At 39.7% G+C, this 23,987-nt stretch overlaps 1 protein-coding gene across 1 annotated transcript in view; it reads right to left on the minus strand.

The window, feature by feature from the left end:
• The window catches only part of Cdyl (chromodomain Y like), a 184,193-nt gene that overhangs the window by 124,432 nt on the left and 35,774 nt on the right, over positions 1-23,987 (minus strand). The window lies entirely within an intron of this gene.

Raw genomic sequence — 23,987 nt, forward strand, 5'->3', positions numbered from 1 at the left:
GGTGACGCGTCTTGGGACCGGGTAGACAACACTCCCTCTCCGCCTGCTGCAATAGGCTGACCTTTCCTCACGTTATAGGTGAGATGGACATGGTGGGCCAGGCCCTTAGAGTTCATCTACCTGGAAACTGGACGTTTTTCTGTCGTTGGCGAAAGAGGCTACCGGACCAGCTTTCCCAAACAGCCAGCAACACAATGGAACGTCCCCTCGGGACACTACAGATTTTCTCCCCCCAAGCTGTACTGGAAGTCACCTTCACTTCCTTCAACTCCCAATGCTTCCTCTCGGGTGTCACCCCAGACCTAAAAGATCCATCCTAACCAACCTTCCAGACAGTGGGCTCACCATACTAGTTTTCTTCTTAAAACCCAACTGGTTTGTGTACAATAGCATTCTAACAGCCATAGACGTCGGTAAATTCCCTGCCTTACCCCATACCCAGGTTAAAAAACGTCAACACGCTAGCTAGAGTGCCTGGCATTACAATCCCCAGGTCTTCAGGAAGATGCCCGTGCTTGTGACTGCCAGGCCTGCAAAGCCCCCTTAGACTCCTAGCACCATCACCTCGAAAACCTGGTGTTGGACTCCCAAGGCAGTGCGCGCTCCAAGACAGCGCTATCTCAGGGTATTTTAGTATTTATCCACTCATCTTCAAATTTGAGTTTCCTGCCCCAAGCACTACCCTATACATGTGAAATAAGATGCCATTCGATGAGCAGGGATTCTAGTGGCCAAAGAAGAAAAAGCAAATTCCTAAACAATAACCACAAACACTAAGGAGTCTCACTCATCAACTATTTAAGGCGCCCCAAGCTCCACCTTTCCCAGGTGGCTCAGCCAATGCTGTTCCCACCTCCAAAAAGGCCTCCTCAGTTAGCAGTTCCTTTGTCTGCTACACTGCAAGGTCACCTCAAGTACTACTAATTCATCAGCATAATTGTTAAACTACTCGAAGATAAGAATTAGGACTTTATACAAAAGCATCTCAAAGCCGTTGGCGCACTAACACCATGCTAAGTGCTCAAGTGATGACCAAACACCAGACAAACAAATTGGGGGGTGGGGGGAGAAACAAGGATCGAAGTACAATGAGCAGATTAACATCTCACATTCAAACCCACCGTACAAGAGTGGATACCAAAATAAGTATAAACATTTCTATTTCCACCATGCTCACACTCACCACTGCTACTTTCTGGGCAGAATGTATTAACTATTCTCAAGGTGTTGCTCCGTGTATTATCTCTAAAGAGCCTTCAATGCTATTCCTGTTGCCCCAGAAGGAGGCAAGAGGCTAGAGATACAGATACAGCGACCACAATCAGACGCTGGGTTAGTACAAAGAGAGTAATCCTTTCCCGTGGTGGTGGTGGTGGTGGTGGGGGAACAGGCTGGGGATGGGGGTGGGAGGGATAAGAACCTTAGCAGTCACCCAGAAAAGTTCACATTTGACAACATGGAAGACCTAAATTATGACTAAGCACAATTAGTCCTCTATGTTGAAGGTGTAGTTCCTAAGTAGACTCTGCCCAAGCATTAACAAGCCATTCTTCTAGAAACCCAGCACCAATTGCCTCTCCTCCAATGAGATGGCTTCCATAGCAGGACACCTCTACTCAGTTTCTCAACTAGTGATGGAAAATCTGACCACATTTTCAGCTGTCCATTTTACTCCCTCTTTCCTGACCTCCTTGCTTCCCTTCATTTAAAACAACCACTGGATTATCAAATGCTATTTTGCATATATATTTTACATCATCCGATGAATTTACCTTACTTTCAAATGCTGCTTTCCTCTTTCACTTTTTAATGTAAACATTTTATGCTTTCCTCCTTCTGTTTTAATATAAACATTTTATCAGTGCTTATAACAAAAGTAAATACGCTCAAGATCACTCTGTGGCTTTAAATTCATACCATCTTTATGGAATAGTACAGTTTTTAACCAGAGTTACCAAGACCACGTGTGTGGGTGTGCAAGTACTTTGTGGATTAAGAAATCAATTTCCCAAACACTTCAGGAAGACTGCAACAAAAAATGCACACCACACAGTAGTATCTTACAAGGTACACAGTACACATAGTACAGATCTTAAAAGGTTATGGAGGTGGTCGACACCAGACAATGGACACACGTGACTACAACACTCATCTGTGACACGAAGCTTCAGCTCTTACCTGACTGGAAGCCGTGGGGGAGATTCAGTCCATTTTACTCCTCCAGAAGCACACAAGCCAATACTACTCAAATACAACTCTTCGACCGGGCACCATAGCTATATTCCACCTCTGGAGAACAACGACTTCATGAAAACAAAATTTGAGATAGCCTCTTTCTCCCTTCCTTCTCCCACAACAGCCAACGCAGCCAACGGCTGGTCCTATTCTCCCAATAATCTGCATGCCATCTACATTTGAATCCCAAGGCATGCTGGAGGAGATGGGGGATGGGACTTTAAAGACAAAAGAAGCCAAAATCAAGCACCAAAGGCTGTCTGAGCCAAAGGCATTTTCAGGACGGGTAGCTGTGAAAGGCTGCAGATCGAGCAATTCTGTACCCCAAAAGCATACTCCATCTTGGCTACTGCCTCTAAAGCTCAGAATTTAATTATGGATCTTATGAAGAAGGGATCTAGAGCTGATTTGTTTAAACATAATGAGGCTAAAAGGAAATTAAATACCATTCTTGTTATAGGCTATCCATTCCACAAAACTAAGTGGAATTTCCATCTCTATCACCTGCAGGGAGAGAGGAAAAACTTAAAATTAGGAAGAAAGCAAAAGCAAGAGGAATGGTACTGTGTTCTCTGCACTAGAAGCAACCACTCTTTCCTGAAAGCTTAAATCATATATTCTAGTGCCTCTTCAAGTCAGCTAGTATCTGATTGCTAGTTTCACCCCCATTTCCTTCCCTGGCTAAATGGTCAATCTCCCATTTCAGCCTCTCCTTCCCTCTCAAGCCAGGACCTACCTAGCTGACATCTTTCCCAAGCCACCATACTCTTGCTTCCTGTCCAAGCACTACCATTTCTTTTCTTTTCTTTTTTTTTTTTTTTTTTTTTTTTTTTTTTCTTTTTCTTTTTTCTTTTTTTTGGCTCTAGAGAGGCCAGCTCTGCTCAGGTAGGCAGTTTGCAATTAAGGGTCCCTCACTCACTCCCTCTCTTCCTCCCTTCCTTCCTCCTTCTTTCCTTCCTTGCAGTACTAGGGACTGAAATACTTTAGGCAAGCATTGAACAGCTGAGCTACATCCCCAGCAAGGCTCATTTTCTTTTCCAACTAATACGCTGCTTTCAACTACTTTCCCCTGTTTTGTTTTTTTAGTTTGGGTTTTGGGTTTCCAGACAAGGTTTCTCCGTGTAGCCCTGACTGTCCTGGAAGTCACTCTGTAGACCAGGCTGGACAGAGATCCACCTCTCTCTGCCTCCCAAGTACAGATTAAAGACGTGTGCCACCACCAGCCAGCTACTTTCCCTTTTTTATTTAGTTCATGGTGATTCACCAAAATAACCTCTATCTTTTATTAAATTATTCTAATCAAACAGGAGCAAGGAAGGGTATTTTTACCCTAAGACCAAAACTTAGAGAGAGCAAATAGCCACAGGTATCCCCATGGTTGATTTTATGCCAGAGTTAACTCATTTTAGATCTTTGAAGAAGCAGCAAGTAACTTCCTCTTGAATTACTGTGAAAATTAATTACATTTATCACTCAACTGAGACCATTCAGCAATCTCTAATCCTAGGAGAGGAGATGACAGAGGACATTTCAGCTAGTAAGGAAATTAAGAACAACAAGGTGGCCAAAAGTAACCAGAACCCATACTTAGCCCAGGATCTGGGTGGAAATCAAAGAAAATGGAATCTAATGAAAAGAGTACGTGTATTTGGAGGAAAAGCTGGAACCAGGCAGGAATATGAAAACACAAGATAGTACGAGGTTTGTTTGCTTCCTATCATTCCTATTCTCAAAGAGTGTCTCCAGATGACCAGCAGCAGCAACAACAGAAGCACCTTTGAGCTTTAGTTCCATAGTAAATCACTTGCCTAGTAAGTGCAGGGCCATGGGTTCAGTTTCTAGACCCTCATACCAAGAGAAAAGTATAAATGCATTTACCCAGCAATCTGTTCAGCTCAGAAAGCCCATCTAATGCATACTAATGTGTGAGATGCAATGGTTTAGACCAATGTAAAATATACATGTATATATAAAACCAAGCTACAGGCTTTAAACCATTAGTGGATAATTAAATCATTTTAGATCTTGAGTAGCATCTTTTAAATGGCAGGATGGAATGCACAGAACGGAATACACCTGGAGAAAGAACCAAGTGCATCTGTCACTTTCCTGAGAGTCACTATTACGTAGTAAACTTCTGTTTCTATATACACATATACATTTATTCATGCTATATATGTGTGTATATACATATATACCCATGTGCATTTGTATTCACTTGTACTAAATCATAACATGTGTATATATGTATATGTGTGTGTGTGTGTGTATGTGTGTGTGTTGCTTTGATTTCATTTTTGTTTTTGATACAGGAACTTACTATGTAGAACTGGAAGGCCTCAAATTCATAGATATCTGCCTGCCTTTTTGCTGAGTGCTGGGATGAAAGGTGAGAGTCACCACACCTGGCTACAAAAATATATTTTCACATTTTGAGCTATATCAAAATTTTTGAAAATATTTGAAAAGATCAGTAATACTTGCAAAATTAGGTGGTCAGTTATGATTTGTATTGTTGTAGTGTTTTAAAAGTAATTTTCTTAAATGATTGAATAATCCTTTCAAATAAGGTAATTTACCAACATGGTGGTGCATGCCTTTAGTCCTAGCACTCAGATACCAAAGGGAGGTAGATCTCTGAGTTCAAGGTCAGCCTGGTCTATATAGAGAGCTCCAGGCCAACTAAGACTAAATAATGGAACGTCATATCAATACATCAATTTCTTATTTATTATGCATGTGAGCATGGGGTTCATGTCTGGGCATCCATGCCACAGCACACATGTGGAGATTAGAGGACAACTTTGTAAAGTCTGTTCTCTCCTTCTACCTTTACATAGGTTCCAGAAATAGAACTCAGATCATCAGATTTGATTGGCAAATGCCTTTACCCCATGTACTATCTCACTACTATCTTTCATTTTTCAAGTTAACACCCAGAGTTTTTCTTACTCTTAACATGCATTTACTTATTGTGTGTATGTGTCCACTCATACCACAGGGCATGAATGAAGGTCAGAGGACAATACACAGGAGTTAGTTCTCTCTTTCTACCACACAGGATCTGGGAACCAAACATAGGCTATCAGATTCGGCAGCCCTGAATGATCCTTTTTTGTGCATAGTACACATTGATTTTTTTTTTTAAATGATCAGATTATGTTCCCTTCTGAATTACCTCATACTTTATCATATTTTATTGAACAAATGAGATTGTATGTATAACATAATGAGTATATTCATATGGGTGAGCATGAGCATGTGCACACATGTGATGGAAGCTGACATTGATATCTTCAGTCTCTCTCCACCTTGTTTATTTGTTTACTCAAGGCATGCTCTTTTCCCAAACCTGGAGTTCGTTTCTTTAGTTAGGCTGGCCATCTAGTGAGCTTTCAGGGTATCCTCCTATCTTCCCTACCAGTCACTGTCCTTCTAAGCACTAGGGTTACAGTTGTGGGCCACCACACCCAGCTCTTGACACTGGTTCTGGGGATCCAAACTCAGATCCTCAGTATTTTACCAACAGAGCCAATTCTCCAGTCCAAATTTATGTTTTAATCCTTTCCTTCTAACAAATTAAACAAAAATGGATGAAATTTAATTTGGTCAATAGAAATACTGAGACTACTGAGAGAGAGAGAGAGAGAGAGAGAGAGAGAGAGAGAGAGAGAGAGAGAGGAGGAAGAAGAAGAAAAAGAAGGGGAGGAGGAGAAGAAGAAGAGGGAGGAGGAAAAAACGAGCACAAAAGCCCTTGGCCTGTACTGGGAACTGTTCTAAAATCCTTACAAATATTAAGCTCTTTAATTCAACAAGCACCTAATAAAATTATAGCTAACATTTACAGAGATCTATAAGCAAGCACATCCATCCACAGAGCACCTTTAGGGACACACACTGCTATTGCCTGTATGCCAGTTCATGAGGAAAGTTCAATCCAAGCTCAGGTCCACTAAGCTTGTAGCACAAATTCTAATAGGTCTTAATAATAAAAACCTGGAGTCAGATATCAGGGTAAAGGCTGAAAGGTCAGAGAAGTAAGGAACCAGCCACAAGAGAAACTTTTTACCTCTACTGAATCCTCAGTCCAAAGACAGGATTCTGTCCCTAAGATTCCTCAGACTGACTGCTTCAGACTGACTGCTGTTCAGACTGCCTTGCACTCCTATCTCTTCCTGCCTTATATTCCTCTCTGCCCAGTCATATCATTCCTGTTCCATCTCCCTAGTGCTGGGATTAAAAGCATTTGATGCTAAATGTTGAGATCACCTTTGTGTGAGTTCTATTTTTCTTTTAGACAGATTCAATCTTGTGTAGCCCAGGGTGGCTATGAACTAACAGAGATTCACCTGCCTCTGTCTCCCGAGTGCTGGGATTTAAGGTGTGTGCCACCACTGGCTGGCCTCTATGGCTAACTAGTATGGCTAGCTTTGTACTCTGGTCTTCAGACAAGCTTTATTTGTTAGGTCAAAATACCTCTATACTAAGTCATTCACTCATCCAATGAAACTTTATTGACCCTTCGTGAACAGGCCTCCTGCTAATCAAAATTAATTAGACATACATGTGTATGTGTATGTGCACCACACACACACACACACACACACACACACACACACACACACACACACACACAATCATTCCTGCTCCCTGACAGCTAATAATTTATTGAGATAAACAGACATGAAACAGGCTCAGGTACCAATCAAGAACAATATCAGGAAGCTGTGAGCCTGGGCAGCCTAAGATGACTAAGTTCTGCCATTTCTTAGAGACTATAGCTCATCTCTCTGCAGCATGCAAAGGTGCTTGGGAGCCAACAGAGAAGCATCACTGCATTCATAATCTGGTACCTCAAAACAACATCCCAGGAGAAAGAAACACTTTTACTTCTATACGATTCTTTGATAGTGTCCTTAAAGCTTTAAATACTGGGGCTGGTGAATTGGCTCAGTGGATAAAAATTGATGTTCAAGCCTGATGTGAGTTCAGTCCCTAAAACCCATGGAGAGGAGTGGACTGCAAGATGTCTTCTGAGCTGCCCATATGCACTGTGGCATGTGCACACTTGAACTTCAACTCACATCACACACATGCACACACACACACACACACACACACAAGGGAATGATATTCCATACTCAAGTCAGTACTTGGAAGACTTTTAGATAACCAGTGGAAAGTAGGAAACAGCTCATCCTGTGTTCAGCATTTAGGGCATATTTAGTAATTTATGTTTTTTTTGTAAACTTTGGGGGTTTGTTTTGTTTTTTTTTTTGAGACAGCCTCTCTACATAGCTCTGACTGACCTGGAACTCACTCTGTAGACCAGGCTTGCCTCAAACCTCAAACTTCTCAAGTGCTGGAATGGAAGGCTTGAGCCACAATGCCCAGCCTATTAACCTTTTTCTTATTTAATGGATTTAGAAAAATTCCCCACATGCTCTATATCCAAGTTCCCCCATGATTAATGTCTTCTGCTACTCTATTGTATTTGTCATAACCAATGAAGCAAGACTGATACTTTTTGTGTATGTGGTGATAGAAATTCACCTCAAGGCTACATGCCTGCTAGGTGTCTACCCTTGGGTCAACCTCTGACCTAGCACATTAACTGAAGTCTGTATTTTATTCAGAAACCCTTAGTGTTTTTCTTTTTTCCTTTCTTTCTTTCTTTCTTTCTTTCTTTCTTTCTTTCTTTTTGTTTGTTTTTTTGGGGGGGGGTTGATGGGAGATGTCATTCTGTATATATGATTCTCATACTGGTTAATGAATAAAGCACTGTTGGCCAATAGGAAAGGAAGATAGGAGGGACTAGGAGACAAGGAGGAAAAAAGGAGTAGTAAGGAGGAGTCAACATGGAAAGGTTGGGGAGACCAGATGCCGGCCCCATTCCCCAGTAAGATGAAAGCACGTGGAAATATTAGATTAACAGAAATGGGTTAATACTTAAGACAGAGCTAGCTGATAAGAAACAAGTAACTGGCCAACAGCATTATATCAAATACAGAGTCTCAGTGTGTTATTTGGGGCTGGCAGCGGTGGGAAAAAGACCAGCAGTGGGAGGAAAAAAACTTACTCCTTACAGGGGTTGGTTGAGTTTTTTGAGGGGTATTTTTTTTGAGGGGTTAGTTTTGGTTTTTAGTTTGATTTGGTTTGGTTTGGTGGGGGTGGGGGGTTGAGACAAGGTTTATTGTGTTAACAGTCCTGGCTGTCCTGGAACTCGATTTGTAAACCAGGCTGGTCTCTAACTCATAGAGATCCTCTTGCCTCTGCCTCCCAACTGCTGGTATTAAAGGTGTGTGCCACTACCGCCCAGCTGAAACCCTTTGTTTTTACCTGTTTCCCTTTCCTAAGCCAGTGTGCCAGGCGGTACCAACTGCTTGCTTTGGCTGATCATGGCTGTGATGATTTCTTCAACTTCCCTTCTATTTAATGGCCTTCACAATTTGAAGCGTGGGTTGCTCCTTTGCTCCAGGAGGCCATTTGCAGACTCCACGTGCTGCAGTGTGTCTGATGGTGGACTCTTCATTAGACTAGGGTTTGTGTGTGGAGAGAGTAACATCTCATCCTACTAAGGGTACACACACCCAGCATTGCTTGTTGATGTTTATTATCACTTGACTTGTTCGTTACTTACCCCATCTTGCCCTCCTTTCCCCTTATGCTGTACTCTTTGGAAGATAGTCAATATATGTAGCCCTTCTTGGGGAGCAGGACATTTAGAAAGGTAATTGGAATTCATGTTAATAAGAATTTGCTTCTCCTCCTCCACTCATTAATTCATTAATCATTAGTTTCCATCACTTCAGCCTCCTGGATGTTGGTCATATACTTTGGATAGTAGTCCAACTGCTTTGCCTCTGGATGGCAGGGTTTTCTGGTTGCTCTTTGACTCACTCTCCCCAGCACAGGGCGTGTGTGTTTTGAGCATTTCCATTCTGGCTGGCACTATAAGATGTTCCAAGATCATCTTGAATATTTTCCTAGAATCAGCCACTAGAAAAACATACTAGGAAGCAAGATCTGGGTACTGAGTGTGTGCAACTGCTAGTGATGACTTTGAGGATTTGGATTAGATTATACCTAAACTGCTGAGTTTAAAAACTAAAAGAATAATGAACTCAGAAGGCAACAGAGATGGTTCAAGGTTTGGGAAAGACCCAGTATAATGACCTAGATGTGAAACATGACACCTCTGAAGATCCAAAGAAGCTGGAATGCAGAGACCAGGGAGAGAAACTTAAGATGGAGTGTAGAGGCAGATGAGGCTAGTGGTCATAGCAATGTCCTGGTCTCCTAAACAATAATCTGGCATTACATTTTTTTTAAAAAAGATTTGCTTATACTAATTCATTTAAGGGTACCTCCCACTTTCTCATCTAAGAGGTTCAGGGTGGCTGGATTTATGTTGAGGTCTTTGATTCATTTGGACTTAAGTTTTGTACATAGTGATAGATATGGATCTATCTGCAGTCTTCTACAGGTCAGCATCTAGTTATGCTAACTCCATTTGTAGAAGATGCTTTTTTTTCCCATTGTATAATGTTAGCTTCTTTGTCAAAAATCAGGTGTTCATAGGGGTGTAGGCTAATATCAGGTTTTTCAATTAGATTCCATTGGCCTACCTGTCTTTTTTCCCCCCCAATACCAAGCTGTTTACAGGACTATAGCTCTATAATACAGCTTAAAGTCAGGGACAGTGATGCTTCCAAAAGTTCCTTTATTGTACAGGGTTGTTTTGGCTATCCTGGATTTTTTTTCCATATAAAGTTAAATATTGTTCTTTAAATGTCTGTAAAGAATTGTGGTGGGATTTTGATGGGGATTGCATTGAATCTGTAGATTGCTTTTTAGCAAGATTGCCATTTTTAATATGTTGATCCTACCTATCCAAGAATATGGGAGATCTTTCCATTTTCTGGTATCTTCTTTAATTTCTTTAATGACTGAAGTTCTTGTTGTACAGGTCTTTCACTTGTTTGGTTAGTGTTATCCCAAGATATTTTATGTTGTTTGTAGCTATTGGAAAGGGTGATGTTTCTCTGATTTCTTTCTCAGCCCACACTGCATGAACATAACTCCAGTATCACAGACGCTGAGATTGAAAATTAATGGGACCTCCTGAAACTGAGAAGCTTCTGTAAGGCAAAGGATAGTCAACAAGACAAGCCAGCAGCCCACAGAATGGGAAAAGGTCTTCACCAACCCCACATCTGACAGAGGGCTGATCTCTAAATTATGCAAAGAAGTCAAGAAGCTAGTTAACAAAACACCAAATAATCCAATTAAAAAGTGGGGTACAGAACTAAATAGAGAATTCTCATTAGAGGAATTCAAAATGGCTGAAAGATACTTAAAGTGCTAAACATCCTTAGCCATCTGGGAAATGCAAATCAAAACACCTCTGAGATACCATCTTGCTCCTGTCAAAATGGCTAAAATCAAAAACACTAATGACAGTCTATGCTGGAGAGGATGTGGAGAAAGGGGAACACTCCTCCATTGCTGGTGGGAGTGCAAACTTGTGCAGTCTTTTTGGAAATCAGTATGGGGGTTTCTCAGGAAAATGGGAATCAATCTACCTTAAGATCCAGCAATTCCACTCTTTGACATATACCCAAAGGATGCACATACAACAAGAACATCTGTTCAACTATGTTCACAACAGTGTTGTTTGTAATAACCAGAACCCGGAAGCAACCTAGATGCTCCTCATCTGAAGAATGAATGGAGAAAATGTGATACATTTACACAATGGAGTATTACTCAATTGGGAAAAACAAAAACAAACAAACAAATAAAAAAAATGGAATCTTGAAATTTGCAGGCAAAAGGGTGGAACTAGAAGAAACCATCCTGAGTGAAGTAACCCAGTCACAGAAAGACAAGCATGGTATGTATGTACTCACTTGTATGTGGATATTAGACATAGAGCAAAGGGTTACTAGCCTATAATCCACACCTCTAGAGAAACTAAGAAACAAGGAGGACCCTAAGAGAGAAATACATGGACCCCCCCAAAGAAGGGGAAAGGGACAAGAACTCCTGAGCAAATTGGGAGCATGGGGGGAGAGGGGAGGGAGGTAAGAAAAAGAAAAGGGGAAAAGAGGAGGAAGGAGAACAAGAGGGATCAGGAAGACTGGATCAGGAGAGGAATAGAGGAGAGCAAGAAAAGAGATAGCTTCTTAGAGGGAACCAGTATAGGTTTAAAGAGAAATCTGACACTAGGGATCCACAAAGATGACCCCAACTAAGAATCTGTAGGCAGTAGTGGAGAGGCCGCCTTTGATGCCCTTCCCCTATAATGAGATTGATGACTACCGTAATGGCCATCCTAGAGCCTTCCATCCAGTAGCTGATGGAAGCAGAAGCAGACACCTTCAGCTAAGCACTAAACTGCATTCCTGGAATCCAGTTGTTGAGAGGGATGGGGGATGAGCAAAGCAGTTAAGATCATTCTGGAAAAACCTACAAAAATAGCTGACCTGACCTAGTGAGAGCACACGGACCCTGGTGGTAAAGCTGGGGAGCCACCATTGGACAGAAACAAACCTCTGATTGTGGGGGGCCAGTCAGGTGGCCTGGGCAGTCTATAGGACCTCTAACAGTGGAACCAGTATTTATCCCTAGCACACAAACGGACATTGGGATCCTGCTCCCTATGAAGGGATACTATTTCAGCCTAGATACATGGAGGATGGCCTAGGCCCTCCCGCAAATGATGTGACAGACTTTGATGATCCCCCATGGAGGGCCTCACTATCCTTGGGGAGTGGGTAGGGGGTATATTTGGGGGGTTGGTGGGGGACATGGGAGGATGGGAGGGAGAGGGAACGGGGGATTGATATGTAAAATAAGATTGCTTCTAAATAAAAAAAAAATTTAAAGATTTGCTTATGTGTATGTGTGTATATATCTGTTAGTACATGTCATTCATTCTTGGGTCCCCATGGAGGCCAGAAGAGGTATTGGATGCCCTAGAGCTGGAGTTATAGACAGTTGTGAACTGCCTGATGTGGGTGCAGGGAAGTGAACTATGGTCCTCTTAAAGAGTATCAAGTGCTTCAACTGTAGAATAATTTTTCCAGCCCATGGATCCATACTCTTAAAAAGCTTGGCTTTTACAGGGTATGGTGACTCATGCTTGTAATGCCAGCAAATGGGATGGGAGAGACGGAAAGAACTATAATTCAGTCATCCTTGGCTGTGTACTGTTTGAGGCTAGCCTACATAACACCATGTGTCAACAAACAGAACTGGGTGTGGTGGCTCACACCTTTAATCCAAGGAGTCACGCTGGGATGAGACAAGTAGACAGTTATCTATGAATTCAAGGCCAGCTTGGTCTACAAAGTGTTCCAGACTAACCAGTAAGACCCTTTCTCAAACAAATATCCACCAACCAAACAAATAAAATCTTGAATCTAAGATATAGAATTAGCCTATATATCCATAAATAACTTACTGGATAAAAATTGTGAGATATTATACACACACACACACACACACACACACCCTAATTAAAAATAAAATGATCCTTAAAAAAAAAAAAGTCACTTGCAGGAAAATGGATGGAACTGAAGCTCATTATGTTAAATGAAATAAGCCAGACTAAGAAAGACAAATACCAGAATTCTCTCACACATACAGACTCCAGAATACATATGGCATGAATGAAAAAGAGGGACTTTTTGAGGGGAGGAAGTTAGGAAGTGGACAATAAGAGTAATGGGGTGAATATGTATGTGAGAAGATGACATAATAGAACCCATTATTCTGTATGCTACTTTTTAAAAAACCAAGTCAATAAAAAAAAAGGGGGGAGCTAAAAATGGCTCTACAAAGAGTGGGCAATTAAAAAAGAGTAGTTTATTTTGATTATTCTACTAAATTTGATGTGTTGTACTTATTTTAGTGTGTGTGTGTGATTGTCTATTTAAAATACCTAATTACTTCAACATAAATTTTCAATGCCCTTCATTTGCTGATGCCCACAGTAACCAAGCATCACACTGAGGTCATCCCATGCAACAGTACATAAAAGTGGCAATGCTGGACATCTAGTTTCACTTTTTATTACAAGTGAAAAACTTTCACCACTAGGAACAGTGCCTGCTAAGGAGATTTTGTAGGCATCTTCAGTCAGTACAACACAGTTGCTTTCTCTTTCTTCTTCCTTCCTTTCTTTTCTTTTCCTTCCTTCTTTTCCTTCTTTCTTTCATTTTTAAGATTTATTTATTTTATGTATATGAGTGCTTCATCTGCATGTATGCCTGAATGCCAGAAGAGGACATCAAATCCCATTATAGATGGTTGTGAGCCACCATGTGGTTGCTGGGAATTGAATTCATGACCTTTGGAAGAGCAGCAGTGCTCTTAACTGCTGAGTCATATTTCTAGCCCCATAGTTGTTTTCTAAAACTATTTTGAAGAAAGTTTTTCAGGGAATAGTGATCCATAACTTTATTACCAGCACTATGGAGACTGAAACCAGCAGATCTCTGAGTTCAAGGCCAATCTATAGTGATTTCAATATCAGCTAGGACTACATAGGGAGACCCTCTCTCAGAAACAAAGCAACTATAGAGATAGAAATTTTAGAAACTAAATCATGAGTGTATATCAGATTTTGACATCTGATAAAACAATCATGATATTTTATTTTCAATTTCTTTTTTCTTTTCTTTTCTTTCTTTCTTTCTTTCTTTTTTTTTTTTTTTTTTTTTTTTTTTTTGAGACAAGGTTTCTCTATGTAATAGTTCTGGATGTTTTAGAACTCACTCTGTAGACCAGGCTGACCTCAAACTCACACAGATCCACCTGCCTCTGCCTCTCAAGTGCTGAGATTAAAGGCTTGTGCTACCACTGGTCAACTTATTTTCATTATTTAAATGTATTAACATACAAAAAAAAAAGTTTCCACTTTTGGTGTGGGGTAATGAGGACAGAACTAGGGCATTGCTTTTCAAATGTAAACAAATTTTACTTTTCTAAAATTTTCTTAGTAAGATCTTGGTATATTTAGCATTTTATTAATTACTTTATTTTGGATGTTAATGGTGTATTTAGGGTTATGAATCTATGTTCATGAGTAAAGTTGGCCTGAAATTTTTCTTTCTTATGTCCTTGTCAGGCTCTAATATCACAGTTGCACAGGTCCTCGGAGGCTGGAGTCTTATCCATTAGGCTGCTGGTCACAGTGACTGTAAAGATCTCATAGAAGGTGGCACATGCTTCCTTTTCCAATTTTTAGTCTGTGTATGAATGCCACTATTTCTTCAGTGATTGTGTGCATTTGCTTTTTAAAATTCTCAGGTGTTAGAGCATTTTTCTTGTAAATTTCCAAGGTAAATACTCAAACACTTTCTTAAAGATTTTATTTATTTTCTTTATTTTTATATATATTTTATTTAGTTAAAATAAATTAAAATTATTTTTAATACAATTTTGTATTATTTTATTTACAAATAATTTTTACATAATATTATTTATATAATATTATTGTATTGATCATATAGCTTTATATTATATCTTAGGTGTTTTGCCTGAAATATGTCTGTGTACTATGTGCATGTAGTGCCTGAAGAGACCAGAAAAAGGCATCAGAGCCACTGGAAGTGGAATTATAGACAGTTGTGAGCGTTTTATGGATGTTAGGACTTAAACCTTGGTTCTCTTCAAGTGTAGCCAGTGCTCTTAACTGCTGCTCTCCAACCCCCAAGATTCAAATTATTTAATAAGGACTCAAATATCTTGCTTATTCCTGTTTCCAACCCATTTCATGTAAAAATTCAAGTTCAGTAACAAGAATTCCCACCAAAACCTAAGATTGTAGGATCTGTAATAATGTCTCATTCTAATTCATCCTTTTCTTTTAATGTGAATTAGTGTCATACCTGCATATCTGCATGTACACCACATGCATTCTTGATGCCCAAGCTGGTCAGGAGAGGACATTGGATCCCTTAGAACTGAAATTATAGATGGTTATAAGCCACCATGTGAGTGTTGAGAGGCAAACCCAAGTCTTCTGAAAGAGCAGTGGATGGATGGCTCTTAACTGTAGCCCCGTAAATTTCAACTTTTTTGAAATTTATAAGTTCTCACGTCACAAATTTCCACAAATTTTATAAATACTTCACAATACATTAAAAAAAACCCTACATATTCTGCTGCTGTACACAATGTTCTCTGTCTGTCTGTCTAGGTTGATAGATATGTGTACAATTACTATTTATATTGATCAAGTCTTTCAATTACTGGGACAGGTATATTAAACCTTGCCAATATGTTTATGAATTTGTCTATGTCTTTGGTTCAGGTTTTGCTTTATATACTTGTTTAAGCTATGTTTTTTTGGCCCATACATTTACAATTGTCATATTTGGCTGGTAACAGAAAAACTTTTTTAGTGTAACAACACCAATAAGGCTCTTGACTTTAAGTCTACATTTTGAAATCAAGGTATCTACAACCAGAACCAGTGATATGACTTAGTAAGTAAAAGTACATGTGTCTAAGCCTGACAATCTGAGTTTAATTCTCAAGACCCATGCACTATAAGAAAGTCAACTCCTGCAAATTGTTGACTGACTACCATACATGTGTCATATCACATGTATAAATGCATATATACACACAAATATGAAGATGATGGATATGGTGGTACGTGCAGGTGGATCTCTGTACATTCAAGCCAGCCTGGTCTACAAAGCAAGTTCCGGTCCATTCAGAGATACATGGTAAAATCCTGTCTCAAACAAACAAACAAACAAACAACCCCCCCCAAATCCCCAATCAATAAATAATAAAATAAAATTAAAAATTGTGAAAAACATCCAACAACTAGATTTCCTTTGATTTGTGTTTAGATGACAGAAATGTCTCCATCTTGACATTTTCAGTGTGCTGTATCCTGATGTTTTACCTATTGTCCTTATCACTAAACATTTCACTTTTTAACTTTTTAATTCACCTTGACAAGCTTTGCTCATTCATTGGCTTATTTACACTAAGGGAAATTATTAATCTGTGCAATTTTGATTCCATCTGTCTTAGTTGGGGTTACTTTAGCTATAATGAAACACCATAGCCAAAGATACTTGGGAAGGAAAAGGTTTTTTTCAGCTTTGTTTCCCCATGGTAGTTCATCATCACATCATGTTAGAACAGGAACTTAAGCTGAGAAGGGACCTGAGGCCAGGAGTGATGCAGAGGCCATGGACGAGTTCTGGAGTGCTGCTTGCTGGTTTGCTCCCCATGGCTTGCTCAACCTTCTTTTTTGTGGAACCCAGGGTCACCAGCCAAGGGATAGCACCACCCACCATGGGCTGGGCCCTCCCCTATCAATCACTAATAAAATGCCTTACAGCTGGATCTTATTGAGGCATTTCCTCAATTGAGGTTCCTTCCTTTCAGATGACTTTAGCTTGTGTCAAGTTGACACAAAAGTAGTCAGGACATCGTCCTTTTTTTTTTTTTTTTTTTTTCTTCTTCTTCTTCTTCCATTTATCTTTTCATTGTGCAAGCTTGTGGAAGTCAGAGGACAACTTGTGAAAGTCTTTTGACCATGTGGGTTCTGGTGATTAAACTCTGCATCAGGACTGCAAGGCAAGTACCTTTATTCACTATAAACCATCTCACTGGCCCCGATTTCATCGTGCCGTTTTTCAACATACATCTATCTGAAATCATTTTCCATCTGCTTGTTGGACAATTAGTATTCCTTTTAGTGTAGATCGATGACAATGTTTGTGTGAAAAGGTCTCTGTTTTACCTTTGTTATGTAAGGCTATTCCACTCGGTATAGAATTCCTGGTTAGCAATTTTCTCTTGATATGTTCAACAAAGGTTATTGTAGTCTAATTTATTTTCATTGTTTCTTCTGAGAAATACTAAAATTTCTTCTCTTTCTCCTTGTTTTTCATAAAAAAAACATTGTGGGTAGTGTGTGTGTGTGTGTGTGTGTGTGTGTGTGTGTGTGTGTGAAGACTGAAGAACAATTTTTTGGGACTCTCTTCTCCCCTTCTACCATGTGGGGCTTGATCAAGGACTGGATGTTGGCCATAAATCTTAGTGGGAAGCTCCTTTACCACTAAGCAATCTCACCAGCCCAGTTTGCACACCCCAACCCCCCACCCCCGTTCTAAGGTTTTTCTCTTAGTCTTTGTTTTTTTTGCTTATTCTGCTTAGTGATTTTGAAGTTCATATTTCAAGCTCCCACATCTGGAGTATTTGTGGGTCTGTTTCTAATGTCTTCTATTTCCATTGATTTCATTCAAATTGTTTTAATTTGTGTATTGTGTCCTTTGGTTCCTATGCATCAGATTATATTATGTGCCTGACACTGTATTTGTAACATTGTTGAAATGTTTGGGTTCTGAGTTGATATCTTTCTCCAAAGAGGATTAAATTTCCTTCTGCCAGCTTTCGAGATGCTCATATATTCAAAGGTCATTGAAGACTAAGGTTGTGGATTGAAATAATCAGAGCTTAGTGTCAGTCTCTGGAAATACTTCCTTCTGATTTTAATCTGTGTGAGAAAAGTTTATTCACCACAGCTGCCACCCCAGGATGGGCCTTGGACAATAATCTCTGACACCTTAGTCCTTTATGATCTTCAGAACCACATTTGGCCTTTTGGACTCTGGCTCTTTGAGTTTCTCATGAAGGAAAACCATATCAAAATCAGAGGCTCACCTCCTAGGGCCCCCACACTTTCCCCCTCAAGTTCAGTTTTTCATTGTTTGATTGGTTTTCCTGTGAACCAGATTCTTACAAATGTTACCCCCACAAGCTTTTCTATTCATCTGAAGTAGGAAAGTTAGCTTGGCTTATTTTTATCTGCCATTCCCAGAAGCCATATCTAACCTTTACCACCACTCTGTAGAACAGGGATGATCATTTGCATATTACAGAGAGGAAACCGGGTCAAAGATGACTAAAGAATGGGACTAGCCCTAGATACAATAAAAATACTGCTTACTGTGCATACAGAGTAGGGCCTGGAGACTCTCAGCTGAGGCCATATAAGCAGTCCCCTTGAAAACCACAAGGGAAGTGCTTTTGCATCAGAACCAGGTCTGCAACACAGCCACTTGGGGAACTTTCAAGCTCATGCATTGAATTATTTCTTGAGTTACAACTTTGAAAAGATCTATCTAACAAGTGTAACTGAGGAGTGCTAGTCTGGGTTGCCACCTGCCCTTAAGAGCACATCTCAAATTAGCAGTGAAGTTGTAGAAAGAGTTTAAGGACATGCATAAAATGGCTTCTTCTCATAGTTACTTTGAACATTTCTATGAAAGAATCTTCACTTAATATGATAATGTAGTTGGAAAGACAGCGAGAAGCTGCACTGGGTTATGTAACACTAACAATACATCTCACAATAAAAACATGTTGAATTTCCATAGCCAGAAACGAAAGGAAGCCAGTAGAGGTTCTAAGAGGCAGGGTGGGGCTGGGAGTTGAGTTAGGGTATGTCTTACTCATCTGTTTCCTGAAAGTTAAAGTTCTCCTCTCTCCCACAGTTCCATCTACACCCTGCTAATGTTTCTCACTCTTTTTCTGTAGATTTTTTCAACCAAGAACTGTCCTTCCTTGTTAGGATTCTTCTTTGCCCCTTTTGTGGGGACTTCCTTATAGCTTTGGCCCAGATTTCTCCCTTGGAACAGCTCAAGTTTCACATCTACCTTCCTCTGACTTAGAAATAGACTCTCTCCTACTTTGCTGAAATTTTTGCTCCTCACTGTTCACTGCTAACCCCATAAATATTCTTGTCAGTGAGGCAAATTTTCCCCCACCAATCTAGAGAACTGAAGCCTTTAGCATTCCACACTCTGCCAGTCAACACCGTATAGCCCTCTGAAAGCCACACACACATTTATTTGTTCTGTAGCATGTTTTCTACTTGGACTGTCATTACTTTTTTCTTTTGGCTTTGTACATGTTTGAATACTTCAGAGGGTGGCTTCCTGGTGAGTCTTATGTCATAATACTTTGAACCCACCAGCTCCCAGGACACAAGAGAATCCTCAACAATTAGGAGGCCAAATGCCATCCTCTCTGCCCCACATTCCCACAATAAGTGCTTATGGAACACGAAGCAGGGATGCTCTTTCTTGTGGATGAGAGGATGTGACTGTATCCAATTGAGGTCAGATCATGGAAGGAAAGACTGTTTCCACCCAAGGTTGGCTGTTTAGCTTCAGCAGAACAATAGACTTGCTTTAGGAGCAGGCATGAAAAGAAGGAATGGCTATCTGTTCAAAGACAGCTGTTGAGAATGTCCTAAACTTTCCCCAAATAAAATGATGAAGGTGTTCTTTTAGAGCGCAGAATATGTGATATTACTAAAAATGAAAAAAATATAAACAGTTTAAAGATCTGATAGATATACACTACTGAACAATAATATACCTATTTAATAAAATATTGTGGAGCCCTTAGGTGGTTTTAAGAATGTTTTAAAGATGGGGAAATGGATGTGCTTTGCAAAATGAGCCACAAAGCCTGGACGGATATGTAAAGTATCTATTGAAGGATGTAATATGATAAAAAATGTAAATTGGAAATAATCATTTTAATTATGGATGAATGGTGGTGCCTTGAGGCAGAAGGTCAGAAGGGGCTGTTCCTGCTATACCTGTTAGTCCTTTCTGAGTTTCCAAATATTTAAATTTAACTTCTTATTTAATACTCAGGTACATAATGAAAAATAAGGAAATACAAAGGTACATCAGTATATTTTCAACTATGCAAAAATATACTTAGTAAAAATGAACTTAAAATATCAGTAGCTATTCTTTTCCAGAGATATTAGGTTTTTATTCCTTCTTGGATTTCTGTATTTTGCAGAGGATTTACATATTCAAATATTCTCCCCACTTCCTCATTTTTAAAAAACTGGGTCCAAGGTCTTCAGCTCAGATGGGCTTCTAACTCCCTGTGTTTTGAACTTCTGAGCCTCTCGGATCAACACACTCAGTTTATATGGTGCTGAAGATCAAATCTCAGGCTTTGGGAATGCTACACTGCTACACAAGCATTCTACCAAATGAGCCACACCCCTTCCTCCAAAGAATTTGTTTTGTTTGTTTTTTTTCCAGACAGAGTTTCTCTGTATTGCTTTGGAGCCTGTCTTGGAACTAGCTCTGTAGACTAGGCTGGCCTGGAACTCAGAGATCTGCCTGCCTCTGCCTCCCGGGTGCTGGGATTAAAGGCATGTGTCATCACTACCTGTCCTACTTTTATTTTATTTTATTTTTTTAATTATTGCCAGGAGGTGGTGAGGTACACCTTTAATCCCAGCACGTGGGAGGCAGAGGCAGGTAGATGGATCTCTGTGTGTTTGAGGCCAGGCTGGTCTACAGAGCAAGTTCCAGGCTTTCCAGGGCTGTTACACAGAGAAGCTCAGTCTCAAAAAAAAAATTATAATAGAGTACTTTTATTATTTTATTTATTTTGTTTCTTGAGAAAGGATTCACTGTGTAACCCTGGTTGTCCTGGAACTCACTCTGAAGAGTAGGCTGGTCTTGAACTCACAGATATCCCGCCTCTGCCTTCCCAGAGCTGGGATTAAAGATGCATGATACCACCACTGAGCTAGAGTTTTTATTTTTGTGTAAACATGTGTTTGGGAATCATTAATTTAGATTACATTGTTCAATATTAAATATAAATACATACATGCATATCTATATCTAGGTACCTTTTTGAGATGAGGTTTCACTATGTAGCCCATGCTGGCCTCAATTTTGTGATATTCCTGTTTCATTCAGCCTACTGAAAGCTGGAATTATAGACTGGTGTCACCATGCCCAGTTGTAATTACATATATTTGAATTCATAATCTGTACATTTATTTACACCAATCAATTGTGATATAATGTTGGCCCACACTTTATACTTACACTGGATCAAAAGAGAGAATAACACCCTTTAGTAAATAATCATAGAATTGCTAATAGTTGCAGTTTTCAGTGGTCATGGGAGCCAGGAGGGATCAAATGTTCTAACAACTCATGAACCTCACAATAAGCCACCAGGTGATAAAAATATCCATGTATAATGTAAAGGTTAAAATTGTCTGAATCCACACAGTGAGTGGAGTTGAATTCAATTGTTCTAGGCCTGGGTTCAGTCTCCATAAATCTGTGGTAGAAGTGGTGGTAGAAGTATGAGAAACTGAAGTTTTTGCTTTTTTTTTTTTTTTTTTTTTTTTTGAGACAGGGTTTCTTTCTCTATAAACAGTCCTGGCTGTCCTAGAACTCATTTTGTAGACCAGGTTGGTCTCGAACTGGCTGAGATCTACCTGACTCTGACTCCTGAGTCCTGTGACCAAAGGCATGCACTACCACTGCCTGGCTTGAGAAACATAAGTGTTAAGGCCAGCCTGGGCTATATTGTAAGTTTGAAGCTAGAATGGGATACAGAATAGCCTATCAGAAAAAGAGGTGAGGAGGAGGTGGGGAGTAGAAAGACAAGAAAGAAATTGGAGGGATATGGGAGGTGTTAGAAAATCTGATCAATGGCAGGAAAGGGTAAGAGCACTTACTACGCACTTACTACCCAAGCATGAGGACCTGCATTTGGATCCCAGTATCCATGTAAAAAGTCGGGTATGGCTGCAGAGGCACCTGTGACCCCAATGATGTTGGGGATAAAGATAAGATGATCAAGGGCTCTTGCTCAGAAAAAGCCTCTATCTCAAAGGAATATGAATGGAAAGTGGTAAAACAGGACACCTGGTATCTTCCTCTAGCTTCTACAAGTGTATGCACAGAGGTATACACACATGTACACATGCACCTCTCTCTCTCTCTCTCTCTCTCTCTCTCTCTCTCTCACACACACACACACACACACACGCACACATGAGAATTTTGAAGTAGTTATTGGGTGTGTAACCAAGGATTGTACACAAACTACAAATTATGCAAGCACTCTGGCACTGAACTATATTCTCCCATACATCCAAGAGTTTTAAATACATAGCAGAGCAACATGTGATTGTGTTGATTAATGCAAAATAGTAAACAGATATGAACTTTGGGAGAAAGTAGAGAACAAAGAATCAACTTAATACAGTTGGACATTTTAAAGGTCAGAGGTAGGAGAGAGAGGAAAGATAATATGAACAGAAAATAAAATGGAGTGAAGTACATGGGCTATCATAGCTGATCACATGGAGATAGGAGGTTGGAAGCCCGTACATGCAAAGGACCCGAGGCTCTGGTTACTAAAGGGATCTGGTCCCTTCACTCTGAGGGCAAGCACTACCCTCCGGTCATTGGGGGAGGAGGCTGTACACAGGAGAAGAGGCAGAGAGACAAAGGAGGCTCACTAGGTGGCTTAAGTGTGTAAATGAGAGATAAAAAATTAAGAAGGAGCAACATTACAGTATTTAGTAATGGATCTGATATGAAGGTAAATAGGGAGGAGGGAAAAACCGAAGTTTTCTAAGTTTTTAATTAGCATATATTAATTATTCATAATACATAATTTTCATAATCTTCTCCTCCTGTCCCCTACTACTTGGTCCTATCTATCCATCACCCTCTCCTCTTGTCTCCTCTCACCCCTGCTAACCCTCTCCCCAGCTAGTTCTACCTTTTTGTCTTTTTATAAGAGAAATATCTAACATTCAAGCTACTATACTTGGTTGGCAAAAAAGTAGGGACATAAAAAAATATTTGTTACTGAGAAAATAAAAATTTCATTTTATGTATCGGAGGCAGATAATACACACATTCAAATTTTATTTTTGTGATGTATTCACTGGTGTATTAGGATAGTGTTTTCCCCCACTCTTCAAAACCAACTGCTTAGCAAGTGCTAAGTGGTAGCAAGTGCTTTTGCCTACGGAGTCAGCTCAATGGCTCATAGCATTTGTTTATTTTGTATGTTTGGGGTACACAAAAAAGAAATGAAAGAATGCAACAGTACAGAATTCAAGAGAGAGATGACTTCAGGTAAGAAACAGGTAAACAATATTTCAAAATGTTCCAGACAAGGCATGTGAGGAATTGCTTAAATTTCAGAGAAGTTTAAATAATTTGGAATGATTTTTAAGACATGTGAGTAAATGATTTAATTAATAGATATTTTCCTGGTGTACATATTTGTCTCCATCAAAGACTGACTTCCTTAGAAACGAGTAATCAAATGTGAAGTTAAAAGATGGGGCTTTTAGTAAACACATTGAGGTACCCATCTGATAAAATAGTTTGAAGAGATAAAGAAGACACTACAAACCAATGAAGGAAGCAATCCCTCAGTTGTAAATATTGTGTTGAGTGTTGGGGCACCTGGTTTCATAAAACAGTTATAGGCACAACAGTTCACACAGCTCCTGTTACAGTAATGGTAGTGGTTTCAATACCTCATCTTTAGACAGCTTATCCAAATAAGCCTCTTGAAAGACACTTCAGAGGTAGTCTGCATCAAAGATGAGATGGACTTAGTAGATATCTATAGAATATTCCATGGAGCCTTCTCTAAAATAGACCACATTCTAGGTCATAAAGTCTTAATAAATATAAAAGAATTTAAATAATTTCTTGCACCTTATCAGATAAAAGCAAAACAATACAAATGCCTGGAGACTGGCTAATCCATTCTTTAAAAAAACAAGTCAAACTCAAAAGCCCTAGAGAACAAGGTAGAAATTAATATATGGAGGTTAAAGAATGGTACATATACTCAGCCAAACCAAGTGGTTCTTTGAGAAGATAAACAAGACGAAA

This window comes from Phodopus roborovskii, unplaced genomic scaffold (assembly GCF_943737965.1).
Source record: "Phodopus roborovskii unplaced genomic scaffold, PHOROB, whole genome shotgun sequence".
NCBI lineage: Eukaryota > Metazoa > Chordata > Mammalia > Rodentia > Cricetidae > Phodopus > Phodopus roborovskii.